Source organism: Lissotriton helveticus, chromosome 2_2 (genome assembly GCF_964261635.1).
Source record: "Lissotriton helveticus chromosome 2_2, aLisHel1.1, whole genome shotgun sequence".
In the NCBI taxonomy this organism is placed as follows: Eukaryota; Metazoa; Chordata; class Amphibia; order Caudata; family Salamandridae; genus Lissotriton; species Lissotriton helveticus.
The window spans coordinates 311,025,755-311,046,673 of NC_136060.1; positions in this window are offsets into that span (position 1 = coordinate 311,025,755).

The following is a 20,919-nucleotide window of genomic DNA, read 5'->3' on the forward strand; positions in this document are numbered from 1 at the left end:
AACTGTAGCAACAATTAATAATCCATTTGCCAAAGGTCCATAGGAAAACCATAAAAACCCCGGAAATGTATAAAATAGTAAAAAAACGCTCCAGGAAAACCGAAAAATTTAAAGTGTGTAAGAAATATATTAGTCAATAAAACTAACACTTCTTTTTACAAAGAACTTCTGAAAATAAAAAGTGTCAAAACAAAAGCACATAGATTCCCACCCACATAAAACAACACATAAATACTTACTAACAATACTACTGGCTTTAAATTTGATAAAAATATACATTAAACACCGTAATCCTAACTCTCTAAACAGGCCTACACAACATTAACAATACGTAAAAACACTACCCGTAACTATAACATATAACATTTCCAAATATAACTAATAAACATCTAACTACACTGAACAGTATCTAACTAGTAGGATATCGATTAGGATGGCAGACGGACTTGCGTCCGTCCGCCACCCCCGAGGTGGAAGGACCGTCCGCAGGGGCAGCGACGTTCCCTCCATCGGAATTAGGATGTGACCGCCACCCTGGCGGTCACATCCCGTATACTTAACATTGCGGCGGGTGCTGCTTAAAGCAGCACCCGCCGCAATGTTAAATATGCATGCTTTGCATTTGCAAGCACAAAGTGGCAGTGCACCCCTCAACCCCGACACCCTGGGGGCCCGCAAGGGCCCCCAGAAGCAAATCTCCACATGCTTTTTCACGGCGGAAAATCCGCCGCGGAAAAGCATCTTTGCACACACATCATAATTTGGCTGGCGGTGTCTTGCAGACACCGCCACCAAATTACGGTCAACACCCCGCGGATCAGCGGCTGCCGTCCGCCGCTGATCCCACCGCCATCATGATCTGGCGGGGGGTGTTTTCAGGGTCCGCGGCGGTGAATCCGCATCCTCCGGCCCGGCGGTGGCTTCCACCGGTCCGGAGGATGCAGATTCACCGCAATCATAATCAATCTCTAGGTTCAAAATTAATTTAAAACTTATTTAAAACAAAGAAAACAAACCTTACCTTTAGCGACGTGAAGTGTCTCCCAACCGTGAGTTTCTCTTCAACCAAAATGACACAAAACAACATAACCCGGTTACAAAATAGGAGGCCCAAAACCGAATTAAAAATGTAACCATAGAAAATGTAACTCATTTAATGCAGTAAAATTTTACTTTACATAGAAAAATGTTACAACTATTTAAATTAATTATTAGAATTTTTTTGATTTAAAAAAAATTGTTACATAATGTACCTAATTTGTAACATTATAAAAATAAATATTATAATAAATATAATATTTATTATTATAATTACAGAAAAAATAAACACAATAAAACAATGTATAACATTTTTTTTAAATGTTTTTCATGCATTATACAAATAATTTTCTGTTAAAAACGTGTTTTAACTTGAAAACATTGTAAAAATAATTAATATTAATTAAATATAATGTTTGTGACAAAAATATAAAAATGTTAAACACTTATATTATATGTAAACAGTTTGCACTTTCTTTGTATAAATATGTACAATACCTATTACTGTATTAAATATAATTTTAAACACAAAGGGGGTCATTATTATGGCGGGCGGATCGCCACCGCCCGCCATAAACCACTGCCCGCTCTCAATTTACCCCCGCCACATTACCATGGTGAGAGGGGACACCGACGGACGGAAGGACCGCCTGCCGGTGTTGGTGCTAACATGGTGGCGGTGTCTGGGAGACACCGCCATCCATATTAGCATGTCTGCTGGGTTGTGCTTTCCGTGGCTGCATTGACGCACGGAAAGGCAGGTGGTTTTCGCCATTGGGGGCCCGTAGCGGGCTTCCTGGGATTCAGGGGGTTGGGGGGTGCACACTGTACCCCACTGCAGTTCCATGCACAACATGGCAGGCACCGCGCGGTGCCTGCCATGTTGTGCACTGAAGTGCACAGCATGCCTTCCTGGCATTGTGGTGGGTGGTGCTGACTGCACCGCCCGCCACAATGACAGGAATGCTGGATGCGCCCGCCACTGTAGCGGGCGCATTCCTAATGTCCCCCACGGGACCCCCGCCCTTCTAGCGGGTGGTCCCTTTTTGCGATGGGATGGCGGGCGGACAAAGTCCACCCGTCATCCTAATGACCCCCAAAGTTCTCCTGTTTTGTTAATAATTAATATGTACTAAAAAAAAATGTAAAAAATATTGTAAATGGACATAACATATTTTCTGAAATATATGCACTAATATGTTTCGATTGAACAACTACAATAACAATGGTCTGGTTTTTTCCAAACATTTTTATTTTGCTAACATTTTCTATATTTTACATATATGAAATACTATTTGATTTTACAAACATTATAATGAATTAATATTGGCAATTTATTAACTGCAATTACCCATTTCTTAAATGCAAAATTATCTTATGTATTTTTTCTAATAATACATTTTAATATATTAATAAACATATTAACTGAAAACTTTAACATTATTTATTATTCTAAACTAGACTTAATTAATAAACTATTACAACTCCTATATATTAATAATTCAATACAGTTACTGTACACTAACATATTTTTATATACTATTCCTACACCAATATATATTATTTTGAGCAAATGCTGCAAAGTGAGCACAATTAATTTACTATAACCACTCCAATCCACATTAAATAAAGTAGTTGTTAGACACTAAAATTAAATAATTCTATATTCTCACTCCAATCTAATTAATTAGGGTAGGTGTTGGACACTAACATTTTACTTAATTTACTATTCCCACTCCAGTCAATAATAAATTGGGGTAGGTGCTGGACACTAAACATAAATTATTTACTATTCCCACTCCAGTCTATAATAAATTAGGATAGGTGCTGGACAGTAAACATAAATAATTTACTATTCCCACTCCAGACTATAATAAATTGGGGTAGGTGCTGGACATTAAACATAAATAATTTACTATTCACACTCCAGTCTATAATAAATTGAGGTAGGTGCTGGACAGCAATATACATAATTTACTATTCCCACTCCAGTCTCTATTGAATTGGGGTAGGTGTTGGACACTAACAAAAATAATTTAGTATTCCCACTCCAGTCTATATTAAATTGGGGTAGGTGCTGGACAGTAATATAAATCATTTACTATTCCCACTCCAGTCTATAATAATTTGGGTTAGGTGCTGGACACTAAACATAAATATTTTACTATTCCCACTCCAGTCTAAATTAAATTGGGGTAGGTGCTGAACACTAACATAAATAGAATACTTATTCCCACTCCAGTCTATATTGAATTGGGGTAGGTGCTAGACACTAACATAAATAATGTACTATTCCCACTCCAGTCTATAATAAATTGGGGTAGGTGCTGGACACTAAACCTAAATAATTTACTATTCCCACTCCAGTCTATATTAAATTGGGGTAGGTGCTGGAACTAAAATAAATAATTTACTATTCCCACTCCAGTCTATAATAAATTGGGGTAGTTGCTGGACAGTAAACATAAAGAATGTAGGATTTCCACTCCAGTCTATATTAAATTTGGGTAGGTGCTGGACACTAAACATGAATAATTTAACTTTCGTGAAACTGAGGCACAGCGAGTGGACGCACCGGCAGAGAGAAGTACTGGCATCTCGTGTTCGGGTGCCTGGACACACCCGTGAAGAAGGAGTTTGGCTGCCTGGGGCTGTGGTCGATACCCGCGCTCCAGTGTGTGGTGCTTGACGGTCCCCTCCGCTGCCGCGACCTACCAACACAGCGGCCACAGTGTGGGGGGACCACATTGACCAGAGGAGCTTGCGGGGCTGACCCGCCCACAAGCTGCACTTCCGCGCCCGGAGGCGCTTAAAGATCCTGCGTCTGTCCCGCGTAACGGGATGCGCACAGGCGGTCACCGGGCTGAGCCCGGGCAGAGGGCGGGCCGTCCTAGGCCATCAGCACCCGATTTAGGCTGGGCAGGGCTACCCTCCTAACCTATCCGCTGCCACAGGACGCTGGAGATTGATCCACGGACAAGCAAAGTAAGGGAGCTCCACTTTCCATTACTCTGCATATTGACTCTGCGCAAAGTTCGTGAAGCCCCACATTGTTTTGTCTGAGTTCAGGGTCTCATTGTCTGGCATTTCGTTTTGTTCTGCAAGTTGTGCCACTTATTAACTAATAATGAGCCCTAGCAAAAATAGTTCCATGGGAGGGTCTGTGCAAGGGACATTGGACTTATTTATAACTAGGGCTAACGATGCCATTGAACGAGCAATAGCTCTTACTGAACGCCGATTATCTATTGAACTTTTGTATAATACGCGTTCGTCACTGGGCCTAACACAGCATTCCATCTCCCCCCCCCAATTCCCTGAACGAGAGGGATCCGTTAAGTGATACCGGTATCCCACGACAATCACTTGGACACAGTCATTCTTCTAACACCAATGGCCAGTCTGATATAGAGGATATCTGTCCTGAAACATCCACTACAGTCAGTTACATTACTGCAGACATGTAGCACCCACCTCGATGCCCAGCTCTGAAAATAAACCACGCTCGGTATCAAAAAACAAAAGGAAACGTGGGGGAAACTATCAAGAGGGAAGGTGTGCTAAAGCCCAGAAAACTGTAACAACTACCACCAGTCCATTGCTGGGACAGCAAATAAAACCGGCTGATTTAAATGAGCAGTCTTCACACGCCGTTCCAAAGGATGCTTACTCACATTTATTGGAGAACATTACGCAATTAATTAAATCTCTCATTTTTCCTCTGGAGGAGCGGGTAAAGCAAATGAACGAACAGCTGGGGGTAATAGAGGAGGCTATTTCAACCAATACTAATGCCTTAATTGTACTAGCTACACCCACAGATAAAGGTACTTCTCAGATAGTTATATCGGAAGGTTCAAAGGCCAAACAAGTTACTAGTGTTAGCAACACAGCCCAGATATTGGTAACCGATCCCCTTCCCCCCGCGAAAAACAGTTGCCACAAAGGTGGTGAGGACGGGAGGGTAGGAGGTCCAATAGAAAAACATGACGCCAAACGAGCAGTCTCAAACAGGAAAAGCGATAGATACCAAGATAGAGACGATAATGGTTCTTTCCATAGAATAGATCTGCCACCAGAATCAGCGTCTTATGTTATTGTCCTTACAGGGGTCCCCCAATGTGTAGTAGGAAGGAAAGAAGGGTACCATGAACTTAAAAATAAGGTGGTGCACTGGCTCTCAAATAACAGGCCACTCCCACCCAACATAAATGCCGAGATTCTTAATGTCAGAAGATTGGGATGGGTTGGTCAGAGGACAAAGGATATACCAGGGGACGTTGTAGTGGTACATTTTAGGGATCGCAAAGCAACAGCGTATATCAGAGACTGGTACTTGGAACCTGGAGGGGGGGGAATATCCACCAAGGATTTAACATATTTTTACCCCCAGTATCAGATATCTAACACCCGAGCGGCAAGGACTTATGTTCCAGGGGAGGCAGGGGCCTCAGGTTTTAATATCCCAACATACAACCGTTTTACACTGTTGTCAGGTCTTGACGGGGTGGACTGATATACTATGGAGTCAGCCCACACTCGACGAGCCCACGGAGCTACAGATTGGGATGAGGCAAGAGTGGCTAATTTTGATAGGATTGGTTTATACCCACAGAAAGACAGTAGGAGGGCTCCAGGGAACGGTATTATTGTTCATTACCCAATGGTCCAAGCTGGAAATGGGAGGGATTATGGTTTGGCCAAGACCCCAGCAGATGGACTAAGCATTACCAAAATGAGTAGTATGTTTAAAGATACTGCCAGAACTATTGTGACAGGGAGGCAGGATCAAAAACGGCACGCCCCTGATAAGGACAATACTTGTGGTAACCGGTCGGGTCAACTATTGGTGTCCTGGAACATAGCTGGCCTAAGGACTAAAATGGTATCCCAGGACTGGCTAAATTTTATTGATATCTATACCATAATAACATTACAGGAAACATGGTTGACGGTTCCCCAGCATCGGCAGGGCTATTTAACTTTTTCCATACCAGCAACCCGTACCAATAGAGGCAGGCCTATGGGGGCCTGACCACCTGGGTTAAGCAGGATGACAGGTATACCACCCAACAACTAAATTCCAACTCAAATGACATTCTTATGGTAAAAATACAGTCCCCAGTTTTTGGAGATCTAGTCATTTTTAATGTCTATGCAAGGGGAGTGCCGGGAGGCAAACCATCAGAAATAGTTAGTCAACTAGGTTATCTTCTGGAAGTCTACCATGGCAAGGCAAACTTGTTGGTAGCAGGCGATTTTAACTGCTCCTTCGAGCTGTTGGATCAGTATGATATTGACCTTACTGAGGCAGAAGATCGTAGCTGGTTGATTCCCCAACTAACTATACCCCCCATAAAAAGGTGGACCCAGGCTGCTCTACAGCTTAAGACATTATGTCTTGAACAAGGACTTAGAGCAGTCAATGGCAGGACAATGGCGGATAAGGAAGGGAGACCCACATTCGATAACGGCGTGAGCACTAGTAGGATAGATTATATTCTAGTTAATCTGGAATTCTGGACAGCATTTAGAGATATGACCATTATCGAAAGAATCGAAAGTGATCACAATCCTCTCAGCTTAGAGTTACAACTATTTAAGGGAGATGAAGCTGATGCTAGTGTCACTACTAATGATATCATCCCTACAAATGACACTAGAAGAGTAAAATGGGCCGACTGTCTTCAGAAACATCACTGTATCAGTGAAATGGACGCACTAGTATCAAATGCAACCACAGAGCTTCAGGGATGTACTAATGACATTGATCTTATGTCTAAGGTGGTTCCAATTCACACAACATTATTTTTAAATCTTAGTAAATATTTTTTAAAGGAGACAACTGGTCCACGTCGTAAGGCCAGAAAACAGGCTGAATCATGGTATGGTAAAAGTTGTAGAGTCGCATACAAATCTCTAGAAGCAGCAGTACGTTAAAAAAACAGGGATTTAATACAAGAGGCCAGACGAAAGTACAAAGTAATCCAGCAGGAAGCTAAAAAGTCCTGGGATAACACCTATTGGGAAGAGCTATACGAATCCAGCAAGTCAAGGAACATGGTAGGCTTCTGGAATCTAGTCAAATGGGGCAAGGGATGTCACAGGGCCCATCCGAAGAACTCTGTCCCTCCTGAACTGTGGGTGTCGCATTTCAAAGCTCAGTTCACGCACCCTGATCAGACAAGGGGTGTAGAGTGGAACTTATCTACCAATATTGCAAGTAGTATTCCTCTGGAATTTAGTGGGAAAGAGATCGAACACGCCCTAAATACTATTCCCAGAGGAAGAGCCCCGGGGCCGGATATGATACCAGCAGATTTATTTTTGCATAGCAAAGAGGTATGGATTCCATACATACAGCTACTCGCCAATGCAATTTCCAAGGGCTCCCTTATTCCAGATATTTGGAAGGGAGCGGAAATAATCCCTATTTTTAAAAAAGGAGACGGGGCGGATCCCGCGAATTATAGGCCAATTAGCCTGATAGCATGTATTCAAAAGGTTGTGGCCAGACTTGTTCTCCATAGGATTCAGAGCTGGATAGGCGACTCAGGGTTTATGTCACCATTACAAGCTGGTTTTCGCCCATTTACGAGTACCATGGATCAGGTTTTTAGATTTTCTACCATCTATTGGAAGTGGGTAGTTCTTGGGGGTGGCACTTTGTACGCAGCATTCGTCGATTTGAAATCGGCTTTTGATCTTGTGCCTCGCACTAGGCTGTGGAGTGCGCTCCAGGAGCAAGGTGTGCCAACAGAACTTATCGCCTTTCTGATTAAATTTCATGACAGTCATTTTGCACAGGTGAGGTGGGGGAAGAAGGGTGAGGTCACCGACAAATTCCCCACTGAAAGAGGAGTTAGACAAGGGTGCGTCATGGCTCCAACATTATTTACACTGTACATAAACAAAGTTATTGATTATTATAGGGATGTACACACTGATGCACCGAGATTAAATGGTGTCCCTATACCATTGCTAATGTATGCAGACGACACCCTTATAATCTCTAAGACGCAAGTAGGGCTACAAAAAGCAATTGGGTGTTTCGTGGCCTTCTGTAAAGATTATGGTTTAATTATTAATGTGTCAAAAACAAAATTCATGGTAATGCACAGACACAAGAAGGTGAGAGGCACAGTCTTTATGAACGGAGAGCCCCTGGAACAAACTCACTCCTTTAGCTACCTGGAAATTACCCTGGGGTCTAGAATGGAGTGGAAACCACATCTGACATTTCTTTCTATTAAACATGCACAGCTGGCAGGAGTTCTTCTGAGAGAACTACGTTCCTCAGCCACACAACCGATAGCACCAGGTCTCAAAATATATGACACGAAAATTCGGGCCTCAATGTTATATGGGGCAGAATTGTAGGGATCCTCTGACATTTCTGTATTAATTAACGCTCAAAATAAATTCATAAGGTGTATGACGAGGCTTCCAACATCTACCCCACTGTTACCCCTGTACTTGGACCTGGGCTGTCAGCGAATCCAGGATGTGGCGAGGTTCAGACCGCTAGCCTACTGGCGAAGGCTTTGGGTCATACCCGAGCTCACCCATTATGCTCAAGCCCTATTAGAAATTAAAAATCTGGAAATGGGGAGCAAAATACCATGGTTTAGAGAGGTCAGGCTGCTCTATAAAACCTTGGGCTTGGGAGACTTATGGGATAATCCATCTGGAAATATTTTTCCCTCCCGAAAAAAGTTAAAAGAGCTCTACTGGGCCATGATATCCCAAAAAGAATTTCAGAAACATACTGCCCCCTCACTCACAAGAGCCTTTTTGGAGCAAAAACATGTACCGGCCTATGAACACTATTGGGATATAATCACCATCCCTGAAGACAGGAAACGTTTCCACCAGTACAGGGTAGGAACCCCTCCTATAAATACGTTCACTAGTAAATGGTAAACAAATAATGACCATTTATGCCCCTCTTGCACCACCCAACCTGAAAGTTTAGCCCACGTCCTCTTTATATGTCCGGAATATAAACTCCCGCGGCTTAAATAGATCAGACCAATATGCATACAGAAAGGCATCACGAGTGGTACCGAAGCTCTAAGGATACTAAAAACAGATAGCATGGTAATTGCAGTAGCTAAATTCTTAAAATGGATGTGGGCAATATGTAGGGAAAAATTGAAAGAACGGAAGATTGATATGGTTTAATTTGGTTTCATATTTCGACTCCAAATTATGAATTAATTGTATAGCAAGAGCATATATATATATACTTTTTTTATCTTTTTAATTTAGACTTTTTTAATGTGTTTTAAATTGGAAATATTTATGTTTTATAAGTGTGAATGGATCGACCTGTACATCTCATCAATTGAATTACAAACATTTGGAATTACCCCGGACACTGTGGAATTAAGGGATGTAACAAATAAGAAATGCTGTGTTTTTATATTTTCTTTTTTTCACGTGTTTTTATGTGTTTTAGAATGTTGTCTTTTATGACTTTTGTCGAAATAAAGACTTATTTGAATTATTTGAATTAATTAAAGAATAATTTACTATTCCCACTCCAGTCTATATTAAATTGGGATAGGTGCTGGACAGTAAACATACATAATTTACTATTCCTACTCCAATAAAAATTAAAATAAACTATGTACCGATCACTAAACATTATCAATTACATCCCCCAGAAATTATTTTTTTATAATCACTCCCCAACATTACCCCCTCTAAATCCAAAAACCCACTCAAAAAAATAAATTTCAAATTTAAAAATCAATAAAAATGATTTATTTATAAATAAAATATAATATTTCCAATTTCTTTAATAATATTTAATTAAATATATACGTTTTTAAAACACTCCCCACCCTTTTCCCTATAAACCCAACATATCGCTCCTAAAAATATTTTTTAATTTAGATTTCAATATATATATATATTTGGGAATTAATTCTAAATTTTTAAAAAGATCACCTAATATTTAATTTTAGATAGATATTTTAAAAAATTCCCCACCCGTATCTCCTATAAACCCAACAACCCACTCAAAAAATAAATTTTCAAATTTACATGTAAATATTTTTTTTCAAGAAATAAATTCTAAAATTGTTAAAAAATGTAATAATATTTAATATAAAATATATATTTTTAAAATACTCCCCACCATTACCCCCTATAAACCCAACATCCCACTCCTAAATATAATTTTCAAATTTAAATTTATATATTTTTTTTTAAAGAAATAAATGTCATTTTACATTTTTTTTTTATAATAATTCATTTAAAATATATATTTTTAAAACACTCCCCACCCGTATCCCCTATAAACTCAACATCCCGCTCCTAAAATTAATTTTCAAATGTAAATTTTTTTTTGGAAATTCTACATTTTTAATTTTTTTTAATAATATTAAATTTAAAATATATATTTTTAAAACACTCCCCAACCCTATCCCCTATAAACCCAACATCCCACTCCTAAAATTATATGACATTTTTTAAAAATAAATACATTATCTAAAATATAAAAAACTATTTTAATACATTCCAAATAACATGTTAAAACACTTATATACAAAATATACAAAAAATCACACAAATTATTGATATTTATACACTACGATAATATGACATTCTATATATTGTACTTCGATATTTTACTACACATACCAATATCGACATTTTTGACATCGATATACAAAACATCGATATTTTGTACCATCGATATTTTACATTCGATATTTTGGTATATCGATATAAACATTTTGATATTTTGACTGTGAGCACACACTGACACTGTGTGTCGACCAATGACACTTCAATACCAGTCTGTCCTCATTCTCGGAGACTCTGACCATTATGAGACTTTGTTGACTCAGTTATGCACCCAGTTAGCAAAACTCTAGATATTGTCACATCTGGAAAGTGACTCTCTGAATATCCACAATTATATTGTTAGAATTGGGGGTCTCTAGTTGGCAAACGTAGGTACCATTGACAAAATAGGGACCCTTGCTTCTAGTCAGGGTATGGGGTATACACTTTTAAAATAACCCCTGCTCACCCCTTAGCTTGCCACGAGCAGACAGGCTTATCTCAGAGGCAGTGTGTAAAGCATTTGGGAACCCATACAGTAATACAATGAAAACACGACAAATAGACACCACACCAGTTTAGAAAAAAAATTAATCTTTATGTAAAGTAAAACAAGACCAAACGACTTAAATTCACAATACAGTATTCAAAATAAGGCTTTCAAATGGTAGAAATAGTTCAGTTCAATGCAAGTTGTAAATGCAACACTTTTCTCACAAAGTTCCTTGGATGCGTCACGCAAAACAATCAAAATTGCCGCAGGGAAGGTGATGCATTAGTTCCTTATACTCAGGGGAGGTGATGCGTTGGTTCCTTCCTTCAGCGCAGGGGAGGTGATGGGTCGATTCCTTACTGAGTGGGGAGTTGGTGCGACTGTTTCTTACTGCGGCCCCCAACGATGTGACAGTCTCGCCACCTCGATGCGATGCGTCAATCCAGTACGAAATCTTTGTGTCCCTGAAACTACAGAACAGTAGGCTAGCTCAGTTTCAAGCCCTTGGAGATCTGCCTCAAGATGACAAAGCAAACAGCAAAGTCCTTTCCTTGCAGCAAGCAGCAACTGCAGGCCAACTCCAGACAACACACAGCACAGGGGCAATATTCCTCCTCAGCTTATCCGGCTCTTCTCCTTGGTAATGGTTTTTCTTGATTCCCAGAAGCGATTTAAAAGTCTGGGGTCTGGGGTCTGGGCCCCACTTTTTATACTGAAGGCAGAGAGTGTCTGTACGCAGTAAAAACCAGTTCTGTCCTCATTGGTGCAGCTTCCTGGCAGGAGGTGGAGACAGCATTCTTGAAGGCAGACCAGGCCTATTCAGGTGAGAAGGAAATCTCCCACCCTACTCTAAATGCAGCCCAGGTCTATTAAGCCCAGCCCTGACTCATCAGACTCCTGGAGCCGCAGCCCCTCTCCAGCCCCTGTCATCCAAAAGCCAGACAGGCAATACACAAACCTAGCAGAGGCAGACTGAATGGTTAGGCAAGAAAATACCTACTTTCTAAAAGTGGTATTTTCAAACACAGAATTTAAAAATCACCCTCACTAAAAGATGCATTTTAACATTCTGAGTTCAGGCATACTAAACTTTATTTTTCTACCTTGTTCCCATGGCCAGTTATGTTTATAAGATGTTATAAACAAACTCCCCATTCTGTCCTATGGTAATAGGTAGCCTTGCAATAGTGAAAAACGAAATTTGCAGTAATTCACTATCAGGACATGCCACACACATCAAGGCATGTCCTACCTTTAACTTACAAAGGCACGCTCCCCTCAGGGGTACCTCGGGCCTACCTTAGGGGAGAACAATTTGTAGAAAAGGAAAGGTTTAGGGGCTGGCAAGTGTGTGCACTTGCCAAGTCGACATGACAGCCCCAGAATGCACACAGGCTCTGCAATGCCAGGCCAGAGTTACATTTTACAGACTGCTTTTGTGAGTGGCACAATCAGTGTTGCAGCTCACTAGCAGCATTTGATTTACAGGCCCTGGGCACACACAGTGCACTATACTAGGCTCTGACAAGTAATTCAAATATGCCATTCGTGGAATTACTAATCCATAACAACAATTTATAAAGGGAGCACTTGCCTTTTGGCACTGAACAGCAGTGGCAAAGTGCCTAAAGTAACTAAACCAGCAAAACAGAGCCCAAACAACAGCAAAAACACAGGAGGCAACAGCATAAAATGGAAGGGAGACCCACGCCAATGGTGCCAGATCTAACAAATATGATTTACACCTTAATGAGGTGAAGACTTTTGTGGATATTTCATTTATAATTTCTGTGACTGATTGCTGGAGGGGGAGTCAGGATCAGAACATTTATGTATTGTTTTGTGTTTGTCAAACTCTGATTGTGCCTCTATATTTTATAGGATAAAACAAACACAGAGAGTTTGGGTCATCAAACTGAGAGACCTGCTTGCTGTGGTGCTGATACGGGTGTTGTGTCACCCCTTTCACTCTCACCTTCCTCAATTCCTACCCCCTTTTTTCCTAAGGTGCACGCCTCAGCACTTCTTTTTCTATCACGTGTTGGGGCTTGTTCCTTGGGTGTATTGGGAGGAATTTCTTAACTCCAGCAGATTCCGGGTTCCAGGTGAGTGAAGTCTTAATACTTACACACACCTCTTATGACCAGTCCATTGATCATGCATGACCTTAAGGACTCCTGGAATGCGTTGAACTATATTCTTTTAACTCATTTCAACTGTGCGCTTTTTTTTTAAACTGACTGAGTCTCTTTCACATCGTTCCAGATTTGAAGAAAAGTGGCTGGCAAGAGGGGTGCAATGTCTAATATATTAAACTGGGCACTGTAAAATCTATGTTTTCTAATTTTTCTCTTCAGAAATTTGCCTCAATTTTTTATTGTGTCACAAGACATCCTCAACTAAGCATGAGATGCTCTAATAGACGAACTAGAGGATCATCATTTAGAACGTGGAGACATGCTCATTGCATGTAAATTCAGTTCAAATATTGCTAAGGACAACCCAGTGGTCAAGGCTAATATGGGCAGTTATGCATCAACATTGTTACTATAAATGGCCCAAGTTTAGGTACCTTTAAAACACAGTGGGGCAGATTTATGAAGGTCTTGCGCTGCCGGTGCGTCATTTTTAACATGGGAAAAGGTGACGCACCGGCGGCGCAAGGCCTTCATAAATCTGCCCCAGTATGTCTTACTGCAGGCATTTCCTGCTGCCAGTTTGGAGTTCTTTCAAGCAGGCTAGCAATATGAAGAACTGGTCTTTCCGGCCAGGTAAAAAACACAACACATTATAGTATGTACTCTATTTTTGCTGCACAAATTCCTCCATGTAAGAAGGAACGTGCATGACCAAAACCCCTGGGCAAGGCAATTTGCGCTAACTTGTAATTTGAAATCATGCCAGATTACAAATCTAGGGCACCATTCAGAATGAGGGTGTCAGTCTTTGCTCTCTCTTCTTCCTTTGGCATGACAGACTCTGAGGTGTGCCTCAGGGCTCAGCGTTTACCCGTTATTCAGTTCTTGTCAACTTGTGATAATGTTAATATCTGGCAGAATATTTTATTGGCTTCTGTGATAATCAGGCACACAATCTGTCCTCCAAGCAAACAGTGATATTGGCAGAGCGATAAACTTGCATTTCTTTACCTCACGCTATGATTTGCTTGTATTTTTTCCAAACTATAGAACTACTTTGTGCACATTTTATTACCCAGGTGTTCTTAGTCAGACTGAAATACTTGTACTAAACCTTAACAACTCAGCAAAATAGAAATTGAGTTCTCCTTCTTGCCGTATAAACAAATTACTCCAATTTAGTGAGCATCTGTGAAATATGAAATGAATCCCAAAAGCTTCACAGCTCTCTTGCGGCCTCATCACATTTGAATTACAAGGTCTTCCCCGGCCTTCTGGGATAAATCCCAAGTCCCAAAGAAACCCATTATAGGTAGAAGTTTTTTTAAATTAATGTACTACTCAAAGAACGCTCCAATGAATCACGAAGTTAGCAGAAAATATATTTTATTCAAGCATGAGTGTTAATCTTTATCGCAGCTGCAAACATTTAAAACATTAGCTTTTTCCAAAGTTTTAAAATAGACATAACTTTAGATCACCCTGTACTTATAATGAGGTTTTTTCCATATATTACTTTCCATCATATGGTGCACCCACACCAATGCATTGAGTAGATGTATTTTTATTTCAATTCACGAAGATGCCTTGGAGTACTTATGGGAAATGTGCCTGCCAAAGTTTTGCCAGTTGTACTACTAAAATCCTTTTGTGAATTCCACTGGCGAGTATATGGATGTGTACCTTTGATCATGCCAAGATTTCCATTAAATGTACTTGATTTTTTCACCAGAGAAATGTTTTCCCCATGGAGAACCCCATAATCCTACATCTTCTCCTGCTTTGGAGCTGTTCCGTTTCCATTATACCCCGAATAACAGAATTACTTCTCTCCTTAGAGGGGAAGATCTGTGACTGTTTCCAGGGTGTGTTGGGCCGAGAGAACTTTTGTCAAGATCCACAAACTCACAAGTTTGCAAGTGCATTCAAACTTTTTTTTTTTTTAAACAGCCACGTTTGCCTGCCAGGAAAAAGATTTATTTACACCATAATGTACATGTGAGTAAATATTTTTACGAGTACATTTTGTGAATCATAAACTTGGTTTACACTTATTAAAAAATAAGTTCATCATTAAAGCACATGCTTTTTAAGATATCCCTATTGTTCTGCCTCGATCAGGGCAGCACATTCGACAATGCAACATTACTACTTTTCAATAATTTCCCAAAATACTTGGAGAATGTTGAACTTTCCCTAAAATATTCCAATAGGGGAGTATAAATAGTAAATAAGCCTTCTGGACTATTTGGGAAAGAGTTGCAATTGAAGTTAGAACAGTAAATTTGACTTTCCAGTGCCCGCCATACCCACTGGTCCTCTAATGGTGCAACTCTTAAATTACACCAGTGGGTGTTTCCTGGGCATTTCATGGGAATGGTCATGAAAACACTAACAAATATGATGAAAAGCCACTCAGTCCTAGGTGAGTATTAATGCTTTTTCGACTCTTTTTGTAACATTATGGTTACACATGGAAAATCCAGGGATACTTGTTATTGAATGTGTGAGAAAGTGCAGCAAGTTATATTAAAATCAGTAAATGAATGCAAGAAGTTTAAATATCAATTGATAAATATGTGGTTGAAGAGCTAAAAGCTAAGGAAAGTCCATGACAATATTGCAATTTGCCTCCCCATCTATCTGCAGAGACATGTTAGGAAAACAGCCGTAGGTCATTTTTTTCGTGAATCCCTTTGTCTTTTCTTTGGTAATCTTAAAACCCCTACATTGTGCATGTATAAATTGGAAAGTTGTATGAACCAGCTGAATAGATCTGAATCACCTCTTTGAGCTGACATAACTTATTCATGTTGTGATTGAATCCTAGCTTGTGAACCATGCCCCTAGATTATAATTTTTTTCGGTGAAGCTCTAACATTTTAAAAATAGCCAGAAGTAGAAGCTGCTTCGTCAGTGCTAACTAATAAAGCAGAACCCCAAAACATAGGTGATGAAAATATTGGCAATCTAATCCTCAAAAAAGACTGAGGGCACCAACTTAGATCGACCCAGAAGCAATTTTTTTGTCAAACAATTTTATATGTGTCTTTTCGTGGGATAGGAATTGCATAGGATTCATATTCCTTTCTTAGGAAATGTAATGAAATAAAGGACAGTACCCCTCACTTTGCTTCATTATAGGGGTTTCCTTCACCAGCTCCCTAATACTTTAAGGTGGACTCACCCTGAGTTCTTCATTGATTATCGTTTGAAATGATTTCTATCCAGAGGGTTAAACTGGTAAAATATATGAGGGAAAAATACTGTATCAAAATATACATGGAATTATTGTCCTATACAAAATAAAAAACAATAGGGATAACACAAAGATCCAACTCATCCCCCCTTAAATGCGCCACCGCAGGCACAACGACTTGGACCTAACACGTGGCCACAGAGGAAGCAAACCTTAGCAGAGGTGAAATGCAGCCTGCTGAAACGGGGATCTGACAGGACAGACCGTAAAGATTGAATACAGCCCTGAAAAAGCACAAGCCAGATAGTTCTAGGGGGAGGAACGTGTTCTATCTGTATAATTAAAAAAATGGCAAAATACTTGAATAACTACTAAATGAGCAACAATTTCTGAATGTTTAAAAACTTCTGAACATTACATAGCAAGCTCATCTTGCATTTCCACGATGAATCCTGCAACACCTTGTAATAATACTACTACTATAATAATTACGTCATTTCCAAATCAATGGGTATTCTGATCCTCAGATTATCTATATGTAATTACATGTTATATGACTTAACCACATGTTTCTAAGAAGTCTAGGCTTACTGTGCCCATGCCATGGTACAGCAGTACTCAGTTGTAAGTTGGTTTCCTAAAGTGAATTAAAATCCCTTCAACCACATTAGTGTCCCATTAATAAGTAGGCCAATAATTGGTCCACTGTCCCCATACCCCAGAACCATATACAAAACATGCATTGGCTGTTTTTGGAGTGTGGGAGAAATAGGGCAGAATTCTGAGTTGGTACTTGAGTTCCATTAGAAATGGGAAAGTACCAGGCTAATCTGTAATACTGCACATGTTTCCAGCAGTTATTCCCTATTTTCCCAGATATTTCACCCATGCTCCTCAGGCAATATGTATGGGTAAAACAATTCAGACAGACAGGACCTGGTTTATAAAGGTAACTTACACTTTGGAGTACGTTTAAACATTTGATTAAGTTTACTAGTGTTCAATATTCACAAACTAGGAGTGTAAGTTCCTATTAAAAAGCATCTTTAGTAAGTCCAGCACTACACATGGTCAACGACTGGCACTATAACAACCTCCCATAGAAAATAATTGAGGCTAGGACTAAAAAAAAAAACATACAAAATAATGTTTGATTATATTCAATTATGTAAAATTATGTAAAATAGTTCAAAGCATAAATAAACATTAAAGTCAAATAAAAAACAATGGAGCATATTTACAAGGACTTACCTCCGATGTATCTCCACCTTAACGCATCAAAAGTAGAGATAGAACTAACACCCCATTGACAAGCTGGTGCAAACAGCAGACATCGTCAGAATTCCCGCAATAACAGCCCCAAAACCTAACACCACGGCGGACACCACCAACTAACCCCAATGAGATGCAGAGTAGGCGTTCCCGTGCAGAAACACACGAAAAAACTATTACACCACTTTCACAACAAACTGACAGATCCGCGAAGTGAACCAAAAACAGGCGATGAGCAGCAGTAGCCACATGCATTTAACAGCTGCCTCAAGCAGGTGTAAAGACGGACGACAACCTGCAGTAGGCAACAGAGCACCACACACAGCCACCCCTGAAGAACAAATTACGCCATGGAGCTACTCATTATGCAGCTCAGAGCCCCAACAGGGCCACAACACCCATCGCACAACAACCCGGACCGCCACCACCCCACAGAGGTAGTGCAGGGTAAGACAGCAGACCTTGCGCAAATGCACCACCCTCACAGACCTAACGCCCGAGGAAGTCATTGCCCACTACTAGCTCAAAAGGACAACCATCATCCGCATCATGACCCACATCACCCACAGGTTGATGGTCCCAACACAGCGGAGAACCAACATCCCTCCGCAGACAAAGCTGGTGGCTGTGCTGCACCTGTTGGCCTCTGGGACCTTCCAACCAACAACTGTCAGAGTTGGAGGGGTCTCACAGCCAGCCCTATCAAAGTTCATCACACCTGTCCTGGATGCCATCCTCAGCTTCATACCCCAGTCAATACCTTCACTTCTCCAAAACTGCGCAGGAACAGCTGGAAACAAAGCAAAGCTTCTACGCCATAGCCAGATTCCTGGCTGTGTTGGGGGCAATGGGCTGCACACATGTCCCAATGTGCCCCCTGCGGATACTGCACACCACTACCGCAACAGAAAGTACACGCATTCCATCAATGTGCAGGCAATACTGGACCACCAGGGACTCTTCACTAATGTTGTCGCCAACTACCCAGGCAGTGTGCATGATTCCTTCATCTTCCGACAGTCCATCATCAACCAGCGCTTCCAGGATGGCTCATATGGAACGGGACTGCTCGTAGGTAAGTACCAAATTAACACACCACACTTCCCAAAGACTCCAAAGCACAATGTACAACTGTGGGGATGCACGCATGACCAAACCACATTCAACATGTCAACCTACATGACCACCTATCAGACACGAACACAGCACTCCATGGTCATCCTGGGCTACCCCTGTACCCAATACAGACATTTCATGGCACCACAGCCACACACCAGCTGAACGTGTGGAGATGCAGAATGCAGCCATGACACATTTGAGGCACTGCCCTGCCCACATGAGCCTAACCCAGTCTCCCGCAGGTCAGCGTCCCGTGCGAGTGAGCCCATGTCGCCCACTGAGCATCCGGGGCCACTAGCCCTGTGCGACTTGTGTAATCCCCCCTTGTAGTTCTGACATTGAATTTCTGAGTGCCTCATGACTGTTGGTGTAGTTGCCAGCATCAGCTACTCCCTGCAGGCTGGCTTACACTCACCCCACACACAGCCAGCACAGGTGTCACTGGATTGGTGGACCTGCCATCACATCCTGCCGAACCAAGTATTGACTCTTTTCTCCCTGTCACAGGTGATCAAGGATATGCACTCTGCCTGTGGATGATGACACCCCTCTGAGACCCGGCCACACCCGCCCAGAGGCAGTACAATGCGTCCCACATATGCACCAGGGGCATCATTGAATGCACATTTGGCGTGTGGAAGACACGTTTCAGGTGCCTGGACGGCACAGTGGGGAAGCTCCTGTAGAGCCCGGACATCGTGTGCAAGCTGATCGTTGCATGTTGTGTGTTGCACAACATCTGTGTTCGCACCAGGGCCCCATGGACCCCAGTTCCAGAGGTACCGGCCAATGATGGTGATGATGGGGCAGGTGGCCCACATCCCACTGCAGCAGCGGCAGGAATGGCCCGTAGGAATACCATCATTGACACTTACTTCTCATGACAGTAGAAGATGTCCAAATGCACTGCTTGTGTGAATAAAACATATTTGCAGGTTACAGGTTGTATTTGTACATGCCTGTGATTTCAGATGTGATTTTCCAGGTTGTGCACAGTTACTGAACCAGTTGTATCCTGTGTTCAAATGTGGTGGGGGTGCTGTTTGTACTGGGAGGTTGTCAATGTTGAGGTGCACTTCTGCTTATGTGCATATGCTGCACGGTGGGTGTGTCGCTCCTGCGGCTCTGATTTGTCGGCCACTGGACTCTTTCATGCTGTGTGCCTTTCGGTTCTGTTCTTCCACAGTGCTTGGATGTTGTGGTGTACATGTTTTCCTCTGCAGTTGGCCAGGGTGCATCAGTGGTAGTCCGTGGTTGATGGATTTTGTTCTGTGCCATTTTCCGTATGCTGTTCTTGGGCTTTTCCGCGCTTTGCGCTTGAGTATTGCTGCTCTCGCGCTGGTTGTCACTGTTTTGTTATCACGCTTTTGCCCATCCCAGGTTTTTTTGCGTTGGGGTTTGTCTTTTTATCCCCGTCAAGGTGGTTGTGTCGCGGGCATTGGCCGCGGTTTCGTCAAACTATTGCATGCTACCGCTGTGTTGTGAATTCCACGTGGTCACGGAGTTGTTTTCCCGCAATAGGCTGCGATGTTGAAAGTTGCGTTACGCTACTCTTGCGGTAGTTATCACATGTTCTTGAAAATATACCCCAATATGTATTTAATTTTTAACTATCACATACTTTATTACCAATATTGAACTAAAAATATAATGTAACAATACACTTTAGTAAACAGTCTGTGTATATCGATAGCCTTCCTATACATTTTTTGAATGTTTGTTTTGCCTTAATTTGTTTAATATCAATCATAAATAAACTTGAATCTAGTAAGAATTATTTGAGTTATTTTAATTAACTTTACACATTACTTCTAATAACTATTAATGCACATTAAAAATATATTTTTCCTTTAGGTGGGAATTTATTCTTTAATTTAAACATCAGAAAAATGGTTTTGATGTTATTTAATTAATTTCTATTCATACATTTTAATTCTAAATTAATGTATTAGTGCTGCAGAATTTTTTTATTTAGTACTACATTTAAAGGAATATATTAAATGAATTTACATTACCATAAATGTATTTTTAATATTTATTTCAACTTAAAAACATGTTTTAATTTTTCCTTACTTTTTCCATAG